Source organism: Balaenoptera borealis (assembly GCF_965194805.1).
Source record: "Balaenoptera borealis genome assembly, chromosome: 2".
Classification (NCBI taxonomy): Eukaryota; Metazoa; Chordata; class Mammalia; order Artiodactyla; family Balaenopteridae; genus Balaenoptera; species Balaenoptera borealis.
In genome coordinates, this window is record NC_138867.1 from 33,114,658 (window position 1) to 33,124,525 (window position 9,868).

Here is a 9,868-nt window from a genome sequence, read left to right on the forward strand (position 1 = left end):
CAACAAGGGAGAGAAAAATGGTGCAGCCACTTTGGAAAACAGTTTGATGGTTTCTCACAGAGTTAAACATACAGTCATCACATGACCCAGCAGTTCCACTCCTAGGTATACCCAAGAGAAGTGAAAACACATATCCACACAGAAACTTGTGCACACAGAAATTTGTACACAAGTGTTTACAGCAGAATTATTTGTAATAGCCCAAACCCAGAAACAACCCAAACGTCCATTGGCAGGCGAATGGATAAACAAATTGTGTATATAATACAAAGGAATATTATTCAGCCATGAAAAGGGAGTTCTGATACATGTTACAGCTTAGATGAATCTCCGAAACATTATCTGTCAGATGCCTAAGGGATGAGTTGGGGCTTGTAGAAAACAGCCTTCTAACAGCCTGATCCAAAGTGATTCTGTTAACAGAGACCTGAATTACTAGGATTTGGGTGGAAAAGGGGGGAAGTGGTCCCAAACAACAGGTAGTGTGAGAAGAGGATCAAGCAAATACCAGGGAAGATGGTGGGTAGGTGGGACGGGGAGATTCTTGTCAGCACTGGTAAGAGGGTGGCAAGGAAGGAGGAGGTGGGCAAGGTGCTATGGCCACCACAAGGAGGGTGTGTGACCCACACTCTGGGGAGAGCCCTGAAACCAGGGTAGTGAATGAACAGTGAGACGTGGAGCAAAGGGATTTGGGAGGATTTTGTGGCTATGATTTAGAAGTCTGGAGAGAAATAAGGCAGCTGTGAGGAAAGACTTCAACTGTGGGGAATGCACAGGAGAGTGTGCCAGGTGAGGCTGAAATAGTCAGTCTGCGGGATTCAGTAGAGTCTGCACCTAATAGCAGGGGGAGCGCCACCAGCCCAGGTTGAGATGGTGGACTCTATGGTGTCCTGTAGGACAGAGACGAGGCTGTGAGAGGGGACCACAGACCCCCTTACTCAGCATGTATCTCCTAGTTCTCTAATTCCTAGAGTTCACTGGACATTATCTCCCTTGGGTTCCTGCAGCCTTTAGTACCTGCCTCAGTTTTACCTTGTTCTTCTTCCTTAGTAGGTTGAGAGCATCTTAAGGGCAGATGTCTTGGTTGCCACACAGTTCAGGCAGGAGGCACTCACTCTCTGCTCATTTGGTAGAATAGCATCTCATTATTTAGGGAATAAGCCTGCCTTCCAGATACCCTCAGAGAATGAAAATGCCTTCCCAATTGATGGTTACAGATGGCATTCCTAACTTGTTGTCTGGTGGGGACAGGAAGTAGAACTCATAACCATCCTCCAGAAGAGGAGTGAATAAGTCCCTAGGAGAGGTCAAAGGTCATCTCTTTTTCCTTTCCTTTCAGCGTCAGCATTTTTGCCTGCGGGGGTGCATTTTGGTGGGAAACTTGGAAGGGCTCTTCTTGGATAATGGTATGTTTGAGCTGGGAAGGGGTGGAAGAACGTGAAGAGACTTGGTATGTGATGAAGGAGAAAAGAGCAAGGAAGAGCTTGGTTTATTGGACTTTACGATGCAAACAGGCTGGGCCACAGGCATTGGTGGCAGTGAGGCTGTGATCAGGAAACCTTCACTTGGCTGGGTCTCTGCTGCTCCTGGGGGGCCCTGGGCCATGTGACTGCATTTCGGGGCTGTGCTTAGTGGACTGGTTGCAATAGTCAGTGTTACAGATGCACTGCAGCTTCACTTCTGGGTTCTGTGTTCCTGGGGGATTGGTGAGGGGTGAGCAGGATACCATCTGCTCTTCAAGCCTGTGTTACTTGCCTGATAGGGCTTTTCATACAAAGTTTTCAGCTTTCATCATTAAGTCTGCTTCTGACTATTTACCCTCACACTAAGGCCAGGAAGGTATTCAGAAGCAGCCTGGCCTCGTTGAACATAATCCCAGATTGATAGTCTTAAACTGCTGTCTTCACTGTGTCTCTCCACTGTAAACGTCTCCCATGGTCTGCATTGTTGCTACCCGGAGCATGGTTTGAGGACCAGCAGCACCTGTATCACCTGGGAGCTTGTTAAACATGCAGAATCTCAGGTTCCATCCCAGACCTGCTGAATCAGAATCTGCATTTTAACAAGCTCCCTGGGTGCTTTGCATGCACATTGAAGTTGGAGGAGGTCTGGTTGACATAGACTGAGATAAGCACAACTTCTTAGCTGACCCCATATTACTCATTGCCCCTCCAAATAAATATTCACTCCAGGATATCTTGATCTAAATCAGCTTGGTGCCCTTAAAAGCTCTCTCTTAACATGTGTGCTTCTGGCTTTTAGTTTCAGACTTCGTTCTTATTTTTGTGTACAGAAATTTGTCCAGTACTTATTCTTCCATAACTGATTTCTCCTAAGATGCTGCCTTTATTTCCCCATTATTCCATGTCCCACAATCAACCCCATGTCTTCCCCACTTCCACCTCAAGCCTAAAATTCCAGAATGCTACACCATATGAGAGCCCACTGTCCCTTTCTTTTCCTGGGCATGAGTTGCACAGCCTTCAGAACGTACCATGTTTTTTCATTCACACTTCTGTATCTTTGCTCAGCTGGGGTCACCTATGGAAGTCCTTTTACCCCTTGGCTCATGCTTTCAAGGTCTAGCTGTAGCCACATGACTTGCTTGAAGCCCTTCCTAGAGACATCAAAAGTATCAAGGCCACACTGCTCCCTCCTTTTCTCCAGACTCAGATAATTTGTCTATACCTACGATTTGGGCAGTAAATCCTATGGACTTTGCATTGAGGTGGCAACTGGTTTATACGTTTACTAAGAAAGAAGACAATAGTTTTCTTTTTTACCTTAAATTTTGAAATAATTTTAGATATAAAAATTGTCAAAATAATAAGAGGAGAGCTCCCATATACCCTTCACTCAGCTTCCACTAATGCTAACATTTTCCATGACCACGTACAGTGATCAAAACGAGGAAATTAACTTTCTTACAATACTATTAATGAAACTGCAGAACTTATTGAAAGAGATTTCTCCAGTTTTCCTACTAATGTTCTTTCCCTGTTCCAGGATCCCATCCAAGATCCCACCTTGATTTAGTTGTCATTGTCTCCTTAGTCTCCTCCAACCTGGGAATAAGTCTTCTGTCTTTCCTTGTTCTTCCCATTCTTGACATTTTTGAATTTTGCTGGTCAGCTATTTTGTAGAATGTCCTTCAATTTGAGTTTGATGCTTTCTCAAGGCTAGTTTGAGGTTTTGCATTTTTGGCAAAAATTACACAAGGGTGATTTTGTGCCCTTCCCAGTGCATCATTATATCAGGGGACATGATATCAGTATGTCTTATTACTGATGATCTTAGCCTGCACCACCTGCTTAAGGTGGTTTCTGCCAAGTTTCTCTACTGTAAAGTTACTATTTTCCTCTTTGTAATTAATAGCTATCTTGGGAGAGATATTTTGAAATTATGCAAATATCCTTTTCTCCTCAAATATATGCCCACTATTTTTAACATCCATTAGTGGATCTGCCAATAAAACATATCACTGTGGCATCCACTGTGTATATATATTCATAAACGCTCAGTTGTGTAAGACAAGTAAGCCCCTATTTAAATCACTGCAGTAGGGTTTTCTATTAATTGGACCTTCTTTGAATTGTCTTTCTAATGGGGTCCATCATAACAGGGTTTTAATCTTCTAGATGGCACAATCAAATAAATAAAACAGTCCTTCATCCATCCATCCATCCAATATTCCATTTTTTTTTGTAAAAAAGTTGATTGCCCATCTTCATATTTCTCCCAGTTATGCCCTAACTGGTGTCCCCTACTCCCTACTGTTTTGTTTGAATTATTATGTGAAATGTTTTGTGCTGTTTTGGCCAAATGAGTAAGCCAAGGTGGGAACATTAATTTTTTTGAGTAGATGGTTGTCAAAATCAATCTGAAAAAAGAGGTGCCAAATTGTTTTGCTGGAATGTACCATCATAGAAAATGCCTCTGTCATGGACATCTGTTGTTTGTGCCTGCTGCGTGTCCCTCTTCCCTTCCTTAGGTCACAGCACACAACTTTCCTTTGCAGAATCTGCCCTTCCATGTTCTTAGTCCATGTGGTTTAGTGGAGCTGGCCCACCTGATGGCACCATTGGTGGGAACATTCCCTAGGCCGGGACAGAATTAGCCATCCCTCTGGCCATAGTAATTGACTGAGAAATTGGCGTCTGACTCTAGCTGGCCAGTCAGAATCTCCTCCAAGATCTTTGGTGGCATTAATCACTGGGTATTTAAGAGAGTAGGATCAAAGCCTACAGCTTTCACTGGACATCTTTGCCACCATGTGGGGATAAACAGACTGAGAATAAGGCCAACACAGTGGAAGACAGTGAAGTGGGTGGGAGTGAGAGGGGCCTGTTCCTCATGATGTCAATTGATCACCTGGATCTAGCTTTTCCTGAAGCGATCCACCTCAGGACTTTGCAGTTACACGAGCCAATCAGTTCCCTTTCATTGTTTAAGACAGCTTGAGTTGAGTTTCTGTTGCTTGTAACTCAAAGTCCTGACAAGTAAACATTCTTTTTGAGCATCTGCTACTTGTGAGGGCACATGCTTGGGGACTTCAGGATTCAAAGACGAGTCAGATGTGGCCCCTGCACTCAAGGGGCCCTCAACCTAGCACAGAACATAAGATCAGTGCACAAATATCCAAAAGTGAAGGGACCCATGCGGTCAGCCTGATCCACCCATGAAGAGCTTGGCTGTAGGACCACAGTGAAGTGAGTGATGAATACCAGCTGGGGGGAATTTGGAACACTGAAGAGAAGAGGGACATTATTCCTGGCAGAGGGAAAGGCTTGGGCAAGGGTCCAATCATGGAAAGTGTAAACAGCTCAATGTGTATTTTGAGGTTCTATGGGGTCATCCATAGTGACTGAAGGGTAAAGTTTAGGCTAAAAAGGAAGATTTGGGGGACAAAAAAAAAAAAACAACTAGAGAAAATATTTGTTGGAAACAAGTTGAGGAGGCTCTGATTGGCAGTCTGAGGGGTCTGACTGGCAGCAGGAAGGTAGAGCTGGATTTTGAGTAGAGAAGTGAGGTGAGGAAGATGAACTTGGCAACAGCGAGCAGAGCTGGAGGGGCAGGGGACCAGGGAGGGGCCAGTGCAACCGGCCGGCTGCACCTCAGTGCAAAGCTGGGAAGGACCAGACAGAAAAAGAAGGCTGGAGGTGGGTGGAATCCCAGCTTCTGAGAACATTCTGCCAAGAGGCTTTGGCCATATTTGCTCAAGAATCTTCCTCGTCGCATCATTTGAAAGCCACACACTTTTTATTTCATGCTAAACGTTGTCAGAGGGAGCAGTGGCAGATTCCTTCTGAACGTGAGCCAGCTGGCCTGGCACGCACATGTTTAATGGCATTCCAGACCTCGGGGCCTGGCAGACGCCCTAGGAACCCTGCCCCGGCTCTGGCTCCTGCCTCAACCGGAGTTAGGACGTCAGGACCAGCGTCCCTCTTCTCATGTGGTGACTTTCCGAGCAGAAAAGGTCCATCATGAGACTCCGATCCGCCCCCACATGAGCTGTGGACAGCTTGGCCTTCTTAGAGAGGCCGCTGCTTTGGCCTCAGACTCGGTGCCATCCTGTTCGCACCTTCACTCCTCTCGCTCTCCCGGCCTCCTCACCGCCTAGTCTTGAGCAAGCCCCATCTGCACCGCCATCGCTAACCCCCAAGTGATGGGGGATGATGGTCCAAGTCACCATCATCACTCGTGTGGACTCCTGCCTCGACCTGGCTGGCCTCCTCGCTTCCGTGGTCTGTAACTTGACGAAGCAGCTAGAACAGTCCCTTATCATCACAAGCCAAATCCTGTCGCCCCTCTTCTTAAAACCTTCTGATGGCTTTCTGCCTGAGTCAGAAGAAAATCCTAAGTCCCTATGACAGCCCCAGGGACTCTACGTGATTTGACCCTTGGTTATTTCTTCAACTGTATTTCCTACCACTCCCCCTTCCCTTTGAGCCTTTCCGCCCGCTCCTCTGCCTGCCTCTGCTGACTGCTCTCTTTTTCTTCGTGACCCATAGTGTGCCTCATCATGACAGAAGATTGTATCTGTCAGAATAGGCTAAGGCATGCTGCAGTAACAAATAGCCTCCACATTTCAGTGGCTCAGATAACACAGGGCTACTTCTCATTCGCCAGGCCATGTCTGCTGCAGGTTGGCGGAGTGGCCCTGTTCATCAGAGTCACTCCAAGTTGACTGAGCAGCCACCTTCTTGAACGTTTCTGGTGGCCATCCTATAGAAAAAGAGATTCTTGAGAGTCTCACAGTGGCAATTAAATGTTGGCTCAGGAGAAGCCCACGTCACCTCTGCTCATGCTCTCTGGTCAGTCACTGGCCTCAGTCAAGCACAAGAGAGCCCAGCTGTGTAATCTCACCACGTTGCCAGGGATGGAAGGGATCTGTCTATATCTGGTGAACAACACAAATGAAGGCCACGAGAGCTGATTTTTCTGTGTGCGTAGCATGGATTAGAACCCCTTGGAGTGTCTTCCAGCTCAGCAGTGGTGAACTATGGCAAGGTTGGCCAGCTGGGTGGAGAGTGAGGACAGGGGAGGAGGGTTGGTTACTTCTGTTCAAGCTCTGGGAGAAATGAGAACACGGCTGAATTTGGCTGCTCACTGGACCAGTAATGCATGTAAGAAAACGTGACGGTTATTTCTCAGGTCCTCCAGGCCAAGGGTGCCTGTATACCAGTGGTGGGGTGGAAAGATCCCCTTGCCCAGAAATAACTTACTACCGGTGTCTGCAGTTCTTCCATTAGAGGTCCATTCCTTTGGTTCTAAAATAGCATTTCCCAAGTTGTGTCCAGCAAAACACTTACATTAGATGTCAACAGATGCTCCTTGGTCAAATAAGATTGTGAGATGCTGAGTTAAACAACATTAAACGTGTTTTTCCTCTGCAGGTCTTCTCAGGGCCTTGTTTGATATGTAACGTGTACTGTTTCTTCCTGAGATGGAATCAGACTATGCAGCATTTCCCCAATTTTTAAAATCAAGGAACTCTTGCCTCCATGGATGCTTGCCTAGTGTTCACCTAGACAGTTTGGGAAATGCTAGTCTGGGAGCCTTTTCAGTCCTATGGAGTGCCCTGGGGAAAGTAGACATCCCCAGGAGAGGCTTTCGGTGGGAGAAGGAAAGCAGTGTGGACAAGATTTTGAGAGGATAGGACTCCAGAGGGGCCTGGGGGTGGGGGACAGAGGGTCTGAAGGGGAGAGGTCAGGCGCGAAGATTATAAGTGATCCTGTCTCCAGGGATGGATGCGGAGCTGGAGCCCACACCTCTCACCACCCCCAGCCTCTCTGCTCCCTTCCCTCTCCTGCCCAATGAGGCTCACCCGTCCTGCTCTCCAAAGCTCCGGCCTTGCCCCGTCTCCACCTTCTCCAGCCACCAACAAACCAGGCCGCCTCTAGTCTTGATGGCTTAGCACTCAAGTCCCTGCTGCCTGAAATGCCCTCTCCTCCTCAACTCCAGTCGGGGAAATTCCTATACTCTGGTTTCTCTTCAGAGTGTATACATCTTTCGCCTTTTAACTCTAGTCTGGGAAATTCCTTCTCTCCTTTAATCGTCTGTCAGGCAGCCACCTCCAAGAAGCCATCCCTGATACCTTTCCTCACCCCACAGCCTCAGCTGGGTTTATTGTCCCTCCAAGCTCCCATAACACACGGCGACTCTTCATCACTGCCCTTGTCACTTTGTATTTTAATACTCTTATTTCTGTCCCTCTAATCTGGGAGCCCCTCAAGGGCTTTATCTTTATATCCTTATATCCTCCTCTGGTAGGAGATAGATAACTCAATAATTAATTGAATGAATGAGGCCCAGGCATGTACAGGAAGTGTGTTAAAATCCCCTACATGTCCCACTTGAAAGAATTTCCCCAGTTAAAAGAATCTATTCTACATGTTTGAAAACCTCATCTTGTGTGTCATGCCCACCTGTGCTGGTTCTCTGACCCCCCTGGGGCCTGAAGTCTTCTCTCTTCCTTTCTCTCCATCCATCCTTCTGTCTACCTGTTCTTCCCTCCGTCATCATCCCCTCAACTACATCTGATCCAGGTCACCTGATTCATGTCCTTTTTCAAGAAGAGTGAACGAGTCTTGGACTGTTAATGGCTATCCTTAGGTTTATGTTTTCCTAAGCAGGAAGTAAATGCAAATATCTTAAGAAGACAATCTAACTTGAAAGGTGAGAAGAAGTTGTTTTTTTTTTTAGTTCAAGGTCGGCTTTAATGATTGAACGAGAAAGGGAAAACTAGAAAAAACCCGCAGGTGGAGAACCTGGACAGGTTTTTGTTGGCAGCCCAGCCAGGGCTGAGTCACAACTTTTGTGGGTCGGAGACCCTTTTGCCTTTGTGGGCCCCTTCTCCATAAAAAATGTTAACAATTACCAATGACTGCACTGGTATATAAAGGTGAATATAACCCAGGCTGCTTTGTTATTCCATATTTGTTATTGTTACATTCACTTTTTCTTCTAATTTTAGAAATACTAAAATTTAAACAGTTTTTGGATCTCTAAACATCTCGTGGCCCCTAGGCACGGTGTCTGCTGTGCCCTGTTTGATGAGGAAGTCAGCTCCGAGCCCACCACCCTGCTTGCTACACCCCGAACACACACTGCCCTTCCATCCTTTTGCGTCACACTTTTCTTCCACCCAGAAAGCCTGGCCCTCATCCCGCCCCCGCCCTTTGCCCCGTCGTCTACCTGACAGATTCCTGCTCTCACACCAGTGCCAGCTTGAACATCGCTTTCTTTTGCCAGATTTAGCAAATTAAAATACAGGATGCCCCGCTGAACTTCAGATAAACAATGAGTAATCATTTTAGTAGGGTTAAGTCCCAAATAGCACATGCCCCAACTATTGCATGAGACATAATTATACTAAGAAATTATGCATGTTTATCTGAAATTCAAATTATCCGGGAACCCTACTCTGTAATTTTCCCTGACTCATTTTTTTTTCCTCAGGCTTTCTTCCCACCTGCTGCTTGTGGAGGCGTTCTGGCACTTTCCACCACCCGTCACTGCACATCCTCTACCCCGTCTGCACTCCCATCGTCATTATCCTCACCTGCCACGGGGCCGGGACGTGGCAGTGTATTAGTTGTCACATATGAGTAAGTGGGTGCTTTCCTCTTATTTCCCCAACTCTCTATTTATTTTCAGGGATGACTTGGCAGGATCTGGTTTTGATTTCATTCAGGATGTTGTGTGGGGAGATAAGAGTCAAGTTAACTACTGTGTGGGATTGCCGTAACACCCTTTTAACAAAGATGTGTCCCAAGAAGACACTTGGGGCTCAGACAATTCACAACCTGATGGAAAAAAGCCCGAGGCCCGTGGTGGGCAGTTATGGCCCCTCCCTGCCACCGTGCTCCGAGAAGGTAGAGGGTGCGAGGGCTCAGGCTCCCTCCTCCCCGTGATGCTGGGGTCAGGTAGCAAATCAGCTGTGGCCCAAGACGGTCCCTGTGTGTGAAGGGGAGGGGGCTTTCTGTTTTTGAGACTTAGGTTCAGGGAATTCTGATTTTCCATCTTAACTTTGGGAGTGGATTGATTCTTTTAAAAGTTCTTTTAAACTGTTACTTTGGCATCTGACACACAGGAGAAAACCGGCCCGAGATGACGGTGGGTACAGCCCCACAAGACCGTCGGAGTCTGGTGTCTGGGCTCCTGGTCCCGTGCTGTCACACCACCCTCAGCAGCAAGGACTCACAGTCAGACGCCCAAAGGGAGAAACATTCCTCTGAGGACCACTGTGAGGGGGCACCCACCCCCCAAAAACTATGGACCAGCCAAAGCACTGGTGGTTGCTAACAGCTTGAACTTGCTGAGCATTTGCGGTAAGCGTGGCGAGGGTTCCTTTTCTTATTGCTGC

At 46.9% G+C, this 9,868-nt stretch overlaps 1 long non-coding RNA gene across 1 annotated transcript in view; it reads right to left on the minus strand.

The window, feature by feature from the left end:
* LOC309624481 overlaps positions 1–9,868 on the minus strand; it is a 298,479-nt gene that overhangs the window by 221,319 nt on the left and 67,292 nt on the right. The window lies entirely within an intron of this gene.